Source organism: Trachypithecus francoisi, unplaced genomic scaffold (assembly GCF_009764315.1).
Source record: "Trachypithecus francoisi isolate TF-2019V2 unplaced genomic scaffold, Tfra_2.0 Lachesis_group4, whole genome shotgun sequence".
NCBI lineage: Eukaryota > Metazoa > Chordata > Mammalia > Primates > Cercopithecidae > Trachypithecus > Trachypithecus francoisi.
The window spans coordinates 96,195,929-96,208,830 of record NW_022681469.1 but is presented as its reverse complement, the minus strand read 5'-3'; the positions used below and the strand labels follow the sequence as shown (position 1 = coordinate 96,208,830).

Below are 12,902 nucleotides of genomic sequence, written 5' to 3'. Positions count from 1 at the left end.
GTGAAGAACGCTGTGCTTTTGTTGCTGAAGTCCCATCTAAAATCTGTAAAGCAGATTCCTTTAGCATACGGGATTTGACAGCAATAACAAGGAGCACGTGAGTGCTCTTGTGAGCATGCTCAGTGGAAGGCTCGTGGGAGCCTGATTAAAGCTGAGAAAAGTGGGGAAACAATGATTAACTTATACAGGCTGGGAATTATCTCCATCCAACACATTCAGTATCAAAGTGAGCCGATCTCACTCACTGTCAGACACTGCAGGGCGAGAAACAGATATGGTTCCATGGCAAACATCCTTTTGCTGAATATTCTACCTACGGTGAGTGCAATGATTGAAAGATAAGTTCAAATACTGAGGCATTTATAGCATCTAGCTATTATTGTTGCTCCTCTGATTCTTTCTGGGCTCAATGGACATCTCTGATTTCAACAATTCTCTTTAACAATGTACAACAGACGATGTAATCTGAAGTTCTGTGGAACCATCCCAGGAACACATGGAGATTCTTGAAAACACCCCAAATGTGGCTCTTTAATTATCCGGCAGCATGTTGTTTAGTAGCAGATGAAATACCAAAAGTCTTTGGAAGGAGAAATGTTTTCAGGACTATAAGGCTAAATTGGAAATGGAAATTTAAATTTGTTATGATTAGAGTAAGTTTCATGGCTAGGGCTTTTTTTTTCTTTATTATTTTTAAAATCAACCTCATATTTGCTCTACCAAAAAGAGGAAAAGTCTCCCTCTTTATTTAAGTGTCTTATCTTTTCTAGTGAAAATTAAAATAACTATCATTTTACTAATTATTTATTTTCCCATTTACAATAACAACTTCATGTCTCTACCAGATACATTTTTTGTTGTACAGAGTGCTAGAGTGAAAGTCATAGATTCACAATCTTGTGATCTGCCCTTCTGGGCATCTAGGGAGAAAAAAATAAACAAACAACAACAACAAAAAACATACTGTGACATTAAAATTGTATGACTACAGGGAGGGTGTTGTAGGGGGTTACCAATTTTCCTAGTCACCTCTGAAGTCCTGGCATGTTAGGGCAGACAGTGAGGGATCTTCATAAGAGGCTCCAGAGGATCTCCCAGGAGCGGGGGGAAACAAAAACAAGATATGTGGGAGCTGCCTTGTAACCTCAGGAGTGAGACTTGTCAATAAGAAGCACAGGGAAAAAGACTATCTTTTACCCTTCCTACAAGATCCAGTATGGACAGGGAATTTATTCTTGGGAGCAGAGTGAAGATATCAGAACTCAGCCCCCAGAGGTATGATATCGAGTGAAGCACTATGCTGTCATGTTTGTGTTTCATCTACATAACCTCAGTGCCTAGCCCACTACCCAGCAACTAATGGGCATTCAAAAATATTTTTTGAGTTAGTTTATATTTTCTTTTTACCCAACTTCTAGGTAACTTGCCCAGCAGCCAACCAGGAAGTGAAAAGAAAATGTGGAGAAGGAATACCCACTCCAGCGTCAGAGTTCCATTATGGAGAACTAGATATGAAGGGGCTGGAAAATGTAGTCTAGCTATGTACTGAGAGAGAAAAAGGAGTTTGGTGAGTTTCTACCATGGTTTCATGACACGATGAGAACCAGATAAAAGTACCAGTAAGGAGAGGAACAAGACTGGGCTAATGGCTGGAGAAGCTGAGCTGGAGTGATAATGTCAACGTGGCAGCAGTCATGAAGACCAAGGGAGAAGCAATCAAACAATAGCAATAAATCAAGGAGACAGATGAAGGTGAGGGCAGTCTCACTGAAGCATAGCAGAAGGCCAGCAAAAGTGAAGGCCGTGTATTGGAGTGAAGGTCTGAGCCCGTAGGTCTCCATGGAGAAGTACCTTGAGATATTTCTAGGAAAAAGAAGTAGTTAGAGGCCCTGGGGATTAGGCAGGTCTCCTTGTGAGGGCCAGACACGCAGACCACTCTCATAGGTAACCACTTATTGGCTGTAATCTCTGGGCCATGGAAAGGTGAATGTATTAGTTACAAGTCACATAAGTGCAAACATAACCATATGCATAGACATACTAGTGTCTCATTGATTGAGCATTACCTGTTTGCCAGGCACTATATATATATATATATATATATATATACTCTAATTTTTACAACAGTGCTACGATGTACTCATTTTCCTTAGTTTCCATGAAGAAACTAAAGTTTAAAGAGATTAACTTGTTATACATTTTTGTGAGCGAAAAGCTGGATTTGAACATGGTGAATCTGACACTAGATTCCAAGCCACAGTGCAGTCACATCTATATTCATACTCTCTATGATATATGTGCATATATTTTTAAATGTATATTTTGTGACAGAGTATATCAAGTAGCTATTGTTGCATAACAAACTGCTGCTAAAAATAGCAACTTAAAAACAGCTCTTCATTATTTTTCACAAGTCTATGGGATGGCTGAGCAATTCTGCTGATGTGGGCTGGGTTTAGTTAATTTTGGCAAGTGTCTCTCACACCCCTACGATCAGCTAACAAACAGGTTGGCTGGGGGCTGCCCGGTCTGGGATGGCCTCAGCTGGGGTGACTCTGGTCCCCGTGGTCTCTCATCCTCCAGCAGACTAGCCCGGCTTTTTCTCATGACGATGGCAAAGTTTCAAGAGCGAGTGGGTGCACACTAAGCCTCTTGAGGACTAGGCGTAGAACTGGCACTCCACCACTTTTGCCACATTTGCCAAAGAGAGTCATAAGACCAGCCCAGACTCAAGAGTGGGGAAATAGAATCCACATCTTGATGGGAGGAATTGAAAGGTCATTTTGCAATGGGTTTGGATACAAGGAGGGGTAGAGAATGGGGCAATTTCAGTAATCAACCTACTGCATCTAACACCTTAGGAATTTTTCCCCTAAAAAGTAGGTAAGAAAACAGCATGTTTGCTTAAAATGTGGTTTTATTAATTAGTGCAATGGCACACGAGTCTTCCAAAATGTATGTGTTGTCTAGTCCCTCTGGTCTAAAAAGGGCTGAAATGGACAACATGTTAAATGGATAAATACCTTTTTTATTTAGGGAGGCAGGGCACAAAAATACCCACTTCCAGGCACCAGATCCATCTCAATAGAAAATAGCCTTGCAGTCGATGATTTTTAAAAAGCAAAACAAAACTGAAAATTTGACTTCCTGTATGCCCTGCAAAGAAGGGCGGGCGGAGAAGCTGTGAATGTGTGAGGAGCAGCTGGCTTTTATTTTTAAACACATATTATTGCTACCCAGATTTTTTCTAGAAAAATGGAAGGAGACTTACTAAGGAATTCTAACACACAGGGATATCATTTCAAGTAGGTGCTAATGAGATTGATGTGGTCTTTTCAGAATAAAGTCTTTATAATCTATTCATTTAGTCCATGAAGTGGGAGAAAGAAACACAAAATGGTGAAATGTGGAAAATGCTAGAGATTCCTAATAGGCCCTCAAGAAATGTGTGGCTTGTCAGAGCCAGGCTTCATTCACATAGACTTTTCCCTCAGGGAGTACAGTTTGGACATTCATAATTATGAGAATCTCCATGTCAGATTCCCGTAACACTAACATCCTTTGTTCAGAGGGAATTGTCCAATACCATCAGTGCTAACTTCAGTGCCACAATATTATTCTTAGGTGAAAAGTTATTAATAAATTTGAAGTGTAACATGTAGAAAGCCAAGGGGAGGGCCAACCAAATGCTGCTTCTGCTCTTCTGAGCTCACTTATAGTAAATCTGGAAATGATATGGCAACTGACTCATAATTGAATTGTTTTGTAGGTTTTATGGCCAACTTACAAAACTAATTTCTATAAACTTTCATCAAGGATGGTAAAAAATGTCTACAGGAACCAGCGAGATAATATACGTGGCTAAGAAGGCAAGGTGGAAGTGGGTAGAGGTGATTGGGGGAATTGTAGAATCCTCATTTAAAAGGAACTGATGAAAACTTAAACAAAAGCATTGTGCAATCCAAAAAAAGCAAGTCTCTGGGTCAGATATGACCTGACTGAGTCAACTCATGGTCTTGATGATAGATCAACGTTAGATCAATAGAAAACTGCATGCCTCTGATTATAACTCCGCTTGTACCAAATTAGCACAAGGATGAAATTAATTTTTCTTCTAATTTATTTTCTACCCTCTCCTTTAGAAAGTTAAAATAATACTACAAAATTATGTGCCAATCTCAAGACGCACGTGTATATGTGATTTTCACCTCTGAGATTTCACCTTGGGTGTTTTCTGGAATTGTCTATGCATAGTAAGAAATGCAAAAACAAGTATTTGGAGATAACAAAGATTCTAAACCTCAAACCTCTCTTGAAATGTATATAAAACTTAGACCAAAGAGGTACTTTTTCTTGTGTTATCTAGGTGGGCTCTAAATAATATGTTGTGAGACCTGAATGTAGCTGGGACCTGATGTGGCTCAGCTTTTGTGCCATGTCAATGGAAAGAAACAGCAGAAAAGCAGAAAAGAAATGAACATTTGTCTATACGATTTCATACAAACAACTGTATGAATCAATAAATTTCCTATTTCCTCTAATAAGAAAAATCATTAAAAACATAACTAGTCATTTTTTGAATCGTTCTCCACAGTGTTCCAGAGCACATCATCTTTAATTGTACCCAAGTTGTTGGAGAAACAGCACTGACAGCTGTATTGTGCCATCACTGAGAATGTCATCCCAAGGATTAAGTAAGTACCCATTGTGAAATATTAGATCACTTGTTTTTATTTTTGTTTATCTTGTTTGTGCTTACACTTGATCTCTACAACATAAGCATGTAGTGTTTTGCTTTTGAAAGATCTTTAAAAGAATTCTATAGATAATATCACCAATTATAATTGTGAGATGATATCCCACAAACAAACAACTAAATCTGTATTAAATATCTTTGCTCTTTTCTTACTGACCCCATTAGCTGATTCCAGAGTCATCCAAAACTGGCATTGATTGAGATCAGTTCAGGCCAATGTCCCTTTCCCAACAGCACCTAACTGTTCAAACTAAGTATAGTCAATGATAGAAAGCCTATAATATGAGAAACTTTGTAGGGATTTGATTATGATTCCTCTCTTTCAAAGGATACTTTTGAAAAAGAGAAAACATTGCAGTTTACAATAGGCACATATGATAATCAAGTATTTCAATGGTATTCAGTCTTTTAGAAAAGAACAAAGACATGGAAGTGGGGATGCTGTTCTTAACATCTAATAAGATATCTTAATAATCTTCTCTAATCTGCCAAGATTTCCCACACAGGCAGAAGTTGCTACTTTGTAAATCAATTCCCCGTTCCCAGTTCCCCACTATAGAATATTCCCCCAACATGCACCCAGCACAGTGTCTCCCACTCAGCAGTGCCTGACAATCTGATTCTTTCTCTCCCATTCCTGCCTTTCCCTTACTTCCACGTGGCTCCCCTATTTCCCCTTCACCCTCACTCCCACTCTAGAGCCTCCATTTGTGCTCCCCACAAAAAAACTTTGGAAAGTGTAGTCTGGCCTCTTACTCCAATTATTTTTCTTGGGAAAAAATTTGTCCATTTCCCAGATTCTGCACCAACAAGGAAAGTTCAGGTGCTGACAGTCACAAAGCAAAAACTCTTCCTGAAAGGCAGAAAGAAGATAGAAGGACTTCATACTCATTAATTCTTCTTATCCTTGCTCTGCTTAAACAGTCACTGGGCACATCTTTTCCTGTGTGCCACTCTGTGGGACTACATAATCAGGTCAAGGAGGCTACAAGCCCCTACAGGCCATAAAAATGTAAAGCTCATCAAACACAATGCTAAAGTCTTCTCATACAACGTATTCTTCCATTTGATTTGCACATGCTTCTTTCAAGAACATTTCTGCTGAAATTTTTTGGTAGAAAAAGTTTATCTTATGCTCCAAAATGTAAGACAGGAAGTCAATTGGTTGAAGCTTTACCTTGTGCTTACCAAGAGGAGGAAAGGAGATTCAGTGACTGCTAGATTTTAAGTGGAGTGAGAATAATATTTTTGAATTAATCCAGGGAGTTTTCAACCATAACCTGTTCTGGCAATCCACCTAAATTCAGTGACTTCAAAGAACAGTGATTCCTGTGGGTCACAAATTTGGACAGGGCTTAGCCGGGTGATTCTTCTGCCGTGCAGTTTGGTCTGGGGGATGTCAGTGGAATTCCACTGGCTTCTGGGCTTCCTTAGAGGATCTATGACAATTTCGCTCACATGTCTGGTGCTGTGGTGGGGATGACTGGAAGGCTAAGCTCCACTGCACCCCTCTTGTCTTCACGTAATTTCAGGGCCTTTCCATATAGTCTTTCCAGGGAAATTGGACCTCTTACATGGCAGGGTTCATGGTTTCAAGAGTGAATGTGCCAAAAGACAAAACAAAACAAAACAAACAAACAAAAAAAACCCTGTCATTCTCTGAACCAGAAATGGGCACATTGTTACGTTGTTATTGTTATTTCTAGTATATTCTATTGGTTAAAACAGTCATTAACTCAACCAGGTTTAAGGTAAAGATTCAGAGAGCTACCATTTGAAGTCAAGAGTGTAAAAAAGAAATTGTGGTTATCTCTTATCCACCATACTGCCTTATCTTATCAAAATCTATGCCTGGAAGACTAAGCTCATATGGTTTCTTCCACAGCAGGGGCTGGCAAACTGGCCCACAGCACAAATCTAGCCTTCCACCTGTTTTTGCAAACAAAGTTTTATCGGAACCCTGTTGCATTTATTCATGCATATATTGTCTATGGCTGTTTTCACACTACAACGGCAGAGTTGAGCAGCTACTGCAGAGACCATGTGGACCACAAAGCCTAAAATATTTACTATCTGGCCCCTCATAAAAAAAGTTTGCCAAACCCTGTTCTATAGCACACAGAGAACCCAGGTTACGACAAAGACAGTAGAAAACATGCCCTTTCTGGCTGGGAGCAGTGGCTCAAGCCTGTAATCCCAGCACTTTTGAGGCTGAGGTAGGCGGATCACCTGAGGTCAGGAGTTCAAGACCAGCCTGGCCAACACGGCAAAACTCCATCTCTACTAAAAGATACGAAAATTAGCCAGGCATGGTGGGGGGCACCTGTAATCCCAGCTACTTGGGAGGCTGAGGCAGGGAGAATTGCTTGAAACATGGAGATGGAGGTTGCAGTGAGCCGAGATCATGCCACTGTACTCCACCCTGGTGAGACTCTGTCTCAAAAAAAAAAAAAAGAAAGAAAGAAAACACAACCTTTCCAGCCCTGGTAAACTGCAAGCAGAGAGAGGAGAAGCTCAGACACGTGTACTTCCTTGTGCCTTGTACGAGTGGGGTTCTCCAGGGGGTCTATAGTGAAAAAATTCAGCTGTTGGGGAATCTGAGGTCACTAAAGGAACAAGGCTAGTGGCATGCTCTTCTGGCTGTCCTGGAGATGGTGAAGGGGTGGTAGGCTTTTAGGAGAAGTCCTGTGCTCAGGCACTGCCAGCGTGGCAGGGCACAATACTGCAGCAGATGAGCTGGGGCAGCAGTTCTTTTTTGGGAGTCAGAAGGCCCCACAAACTTTGGCAAACAGCACAGAGGTGAACAGTCCTTGGGAGCAAGCTTGGAAAATTTATGACTGGGGCAAATGTCTGGAACCAGACAGACCCCTGTAGTCATTAGTCCAGAGACTAGACCAGAGGTCTCACTCACCGGCAGAACAATAAGAGTCTGAAGCTCCCCTGAGGGATACAGGCCCTTGCACACACTCCACTACGCTTGCCCACCCTCACCAAGAAGAGCAAGTGGAGGAGAAAGTTGAGTCATATGAGAAAGACAGCTTACACTGAAAAAGAATGCATTGCCATAAATTGTAGCAAATTCAAATTTTGTATCTGAATACCTTCTCCCAACGAATCAATAAGGTAGGCCTGAAGAATGTCAGATTATTTGAAGGGAATAGATAAACTATATTTGTTTTACATACCTGAGTGTTGAATATAAATCTTAGACCCTGTTACCGTAAGATTATATGAGTTTCCTATATTCTATATTCTTTCAAGTTAAATCTACATTGTAAAGGTCTTAACATCTTTGGCACAGAATGAACTCCCTTTTTGAGAGATGGAGGACATTCTTGTGGTAGATCGTAAAGAGAAGTTTATGAGCAGTTTGGCCTAGTTCCACTGGAGTTTGGATTGATAATGACCTTGGGCAATGCAGTGTAATATAATGTTGAAAGGAAGCCATTAAGGCCAGGTTCCTACCAAGCAAATAACAGTGGAGTTAATTCAAATAACTCCCAGCAAAGTGTCTGCCTCCACCAAACACCACTATCACTTTGCTTCACATGATAAAGGGCTCATGTTATTTGCAAATGAACTAATTCTGGCTGTTGGGAAACACTGTTGGAGGAGTAGTTTTTAGCTGGTGACTTCAAACATAGCTGTAGCAGTGTGATTTGTCTCTGGCATGGTTGGCAGGAACTGCTTGAAGACCCAGAGAAGGGGGATCCTGGGTTTGAAAATAAGGGCAACCCTTCTCTAGGGAGTCAAATGGGTTCTTGCTAGGCAAAGGCAAAGCTACCCAGGAAGACTGAGCTCTTAATGGACAAAGGGTCTACCTTGAGCCAAATTTCAAGGCAGGTTATTTATCGTTGTGCAATAAACCAGTCCCAAACTTAGTGGCTTAAAACAACACCGATTTTATTATCTGTCATGAGACCATAGCTGATGGAGCTCAACTGGATGGTTCTTCTGCTCCATGTGATATCATCTGAAGCCACAGTCATCTGAGGATCATCTAGTTTTGGAAAATGCTGATGGTGCTGAAGTCTCCATGGGGGTTGTTGATCAGAGCACCTAGATTCTCTTCCACACAGTCTCTCCATGTGGTTAGGGTCTCTCAAAGCATGGCAGCTGGGTTCCAAGAGGAAAGAAGTAGAAGTTCCCGGTTCTCTTATAGCCTGCACTTAGAAGTCTTAGAATTTCACACCTGCCACATTTTATTGGTCAAAGCAATTCCCTTATTTCTGCTTTAAGGGGAGTAGAAATAAACCCTACCTTTTGACATGAGGAGTGGCATGGGCATACAGGGAGGGGAGGGATTGTTGGGGGCTATATTAGTAGTTTTTCCAGAGAAACAGAACCAGTAGGAAAGGTTTCTGGTGCTCCAGAGAAACAAAACCAATATGGGAAGGAGAGAGAGAGAGCATTGTGTTTAAGGAATTGACTCACACAATTGTAGGGAGGCTAAGTCCAAAATTTGCAGAATAGACCAGCAGGCTGGAAACCCAGGGAAGAGTTGCAGTTCAAGCCTGTAGGCAATCTTCTGGCAGATTTTCTTCTTTCTTGGGGAGGTCAGTCTTTTTCTATTAAGGCTTTCAATGGATTGGATGAGACCCAGCTGTGTTATAAAGGGCATGCTACTAAAAGTCCAGCAATTTAAATATTAATCTCATTTGCAGAAAACATCCTCACAGAAACATCCAGAAAAATGTTTAGCCAAATATTGACACAAAATTAACCATGACAGGGGCCAAACTGCTATATTAGGTCAAGGCCTTTTCTGTCCACCCCCTTGTGGTCACCCCTCTCCTCCCATGGCTGCCACTCCACATCTTCATTTTGCTTCTTTTTTTCCTTTTCGGCTTCAGGCTTTCACCTCCACCATTCTTTTTTCTGCCTCAGCCTCTTTTCTGGGCTCTCTCTTCTACTTTTATTTTCCATGGGCAGCACAGTTAATGAAATATTTTCCACCTTGACAGGTGGGATGCCTCATTTGTGTGGCACCCAGGGAATGAAGTACTCTAAGCCTGGTGTTGAGTGAGGCAGGAAGGACACTGGACTTGGAAACAGGCCACCCAGGGCTGCAAGAAGTACCTGCTGACTTCCCCTTTCAGACCCCACACTTCCCTCCATTCGTTTGCAGATTGAGCATTCTAGAACTTCAGTCTATGTATCAATTGGAGAGGACTACAGGAGTACAAGGCTCTGTCTTTCCTCCTAGGCACCATATGTGCTCTGCAACAGTGGCCATATGGAGACAGTGTTGTCTTTTTTATTTTGCTTTGTTTTCAAAAAGCAGAAATTTCTGAGTTGATAGGAGAGAGTAACATCTTGTCCAGGCAGTGGGAAAAGATGCATTTTTAACAGGTAAAACTTGGAGGGGGGCAGTCACATCTGTGGGTAGATAACTACCACCTATATTTGTGTGGGAGCATGGATTACCCTCTGAGCTTGAGGAAAAACATATCACAGAACTTGTATTTCACACCTTTCACCTGGTGTCTAGCTGTAGGATGAATGCAAAGCAAGTATGTCTACGTCTGCAATATCTAAAAACGTTTCCAATGTACACATCTTACCTCAGAGAGGTCTCTTTGTTTGAATTTTTCTTTCTTCCTGAAATGATTATGAAAATACACTCACACACACACACATACACGTGCACCCAACTTCAATGGGTTGTTAAAAAGAAGAAACACTTTGAATTAACAATCAGTAGAAGAGTAAACATTATCTCAGGTATCCGAGTGAATAAAAACATGTAAGAGACAACCCAGAGTCAGAAAAACTGGGTTCATAAATACATATGGGCATCGCTACAAATGCGTGTGTAAATGCACAGAAAAAGTTCTGGAAGAGTAGCTACCCGGTATAATTGTGGTCAGTTTGGAGAGGAATGGCATTAGGATGGTGAAGGGGGCATTTCACTTTTTATTCTACATATTTTTGTATTGTTTTAATATTTTACGCCAAAGCAAAGATGCATCTGTTTCTTTACTTTTTAAAAATTGTGAAAGAGGGAATGTATTAATTTCTAGGGTTGCCATAGCAAAGTGCCACAAACTTGGTGGCTTAAACAACAGGTATGTATTGTCTTATAGTTCTAGAGGCTAGAAGTGTCCAGGCTTGGTTCCTTGTGTGGGCTTTGAGAATCTGTTTCAAGCCTCTTGTCTAGCTTCTGATGATTTGCTAGGAATTTTGGCATTCCCTAGAATATGGTAGATGCGCCTGGCAATGATAACTTGACTTAAGCTTACATTGAGAATGAGCCTACATGGCAGATGCACCTGAATGTGCATTTGGAGTTCCAAAAGCTAAGGAATCTAAGGAGTGGCCAAACCAGAGATTTATTCCTTATCTGTGAGGAACATTGGACTGTCCCTCAAGCCTGTCCCATGAAATGTGGGCTATGCAGGAGATTGAAGCCCTTTGTTTTGAGTTAAATGAAGGTTGCCAGGTGCAGGTAGTTAGGGGAGGGTGCTAAGGTAAAACGCTATGTAAATGGCATGCTTCTTACAAGCAGTGGCAGTTCTCCCGCCCAGCTCACCACCACGGAACGGCTCTGTATGTAAATTTCCAGCTGATAAAACCCTGTGTCTCACAGTGTCTAGTTTGCTGGCTCTGGGTCTCTTCTTCAGCTTCTTGAACCTGGTGCCATCCCTACTGAGGTTAACAGGGGTCCAGCACAATATTTGGCTTATAGAAGCATCACTCTGATTTCTGCCTGTCTCTTCACATGGCATTCTCCCTGTGTGTGTCTGTGTCTAAAGTTTCCCTTCTTATAAGGACACCAGTCATATTTTATTAGGGGTCAACCCTACTCCAGCCTGACCTCATTATCACCAATAATATCTACAACAATCCTGTTTCCAAATAGGGTCACATTCTGTGGTATTGAGGGTTAGGATTTCAACATATGGATTATTTGAGGGGGAACAATTCAACCCATAGTAGAGCAGCGAAACAAAAATGAGAGTCTTTTTTTGAGATGGAGTCTCGCTCTGTCACCTAGGTGGGAGTGCAGTGGCGCGATCTCGGCTCACTGCAAGCTCCGCCTCCCAGGTTCACGCCATTCTCCTGCCTCAGTCTCCCAAGCAGCTGGGACTACAGGTGCCCGCCAGCACACCCAGTTAATTTTTTTGTATTTTTAGTAGAGACGGGGTTTCACTGTGTTAGCCAGGATGGTCTCGATCTCCTGACCTTATGATCCACCCGCCTCGGCCTCCCAAAGTGCTGGGATTATAGGCGTGAGCCACTGCACCTGGCCTTATATTACTTTTAATTAAAAACAATCTTTGAAAGAGTTATGGACAGCCCCCTGCTGTGCATGAACTCTGGCATTATCTTCTCTAAGCTTCAGTTCTGCATCTATAAAATGGGGCCAAGAATATCTGCCTGGAGTTATGGTGAGGATCAAATGATAAAATGCATGCAAAAGAGCCTTATCCTGTGCAAAAAGCTATGTGAAGGTAAGTTTCTGGAGATTTGAACAGGGGAGCAGCTGAGCTCCTTGCACACTGTGATTGAAGATGAAATGTCCAGTCTCAGGAAGCAGTCACCTAGAACAGTCAGGAGACACAGACCTGCACCAAGACCTTGTGATCGAGAGGTGACAGATGTCACATCCAGCTTTCCCTCAAAACCATAAGGTGCTGTCATAAGTTGAACCTGTGGGAAGGGATAACAGGCTAAAGTTTGCATATTTTAATGCTTTAATTCAGTGCACAGAATGACCATTTTCATTTAAACAGATCTTTAATTATTTTCTGAGCTTCAAAGCATGGTCAAGGGGAAGCACAAAAGTCAAGAGAAACTAGGTTTATGACCTTGACTTGGAGGAATAGTTCTTACCCTTATCTGGATCACAAATTCTTTGAAGAAACTGATTTTTAAGAATGAAACAAGCAAATAAAAAACCATGGCTGCTATCTCAGAGAAAGTCATCTAGACAATTTTCCATATTATTTCTGGGAGCTCACAAACCTCAGGTTCAGAATGTCTGATATGAATAAAAGTTCTTAAGGCAGAAGGCACTTGAATACTAAAAAAAGAAAAGAAAAGAAAAGTCTTAAGAAAGGAAACAGTTTAGAAGGAGCTAGATTCTTTCTAGTTCAATAATAAAGAAGAAATCATCCCCGTTCTCAGTAGCAGAGAATTGTAA

The 12,902-nt window shown here is 41.3% G+C and overlaps 1 long non-coding RNA gene across 1 annotated transcript; it reads left to right on the top strand.

Moving 5' to 3' along the window:
* Positions 1–230: 230 nt before the first annotated feature.
* LOC117073758 lies at positions 231–4,657 on the top strand. The gene is made up of 3 exons (XR_004433342.1): positions 231–318; positions 1,419–1,752; positions 4,595–4,657. It is a non-coding gene; the product is annotated as an uncharacterized LOC117073758 (long non-coding RNA).
* The last annotated feature ends 8,245 nt before the right edge of the window (positions 4,658–12,902 follow it).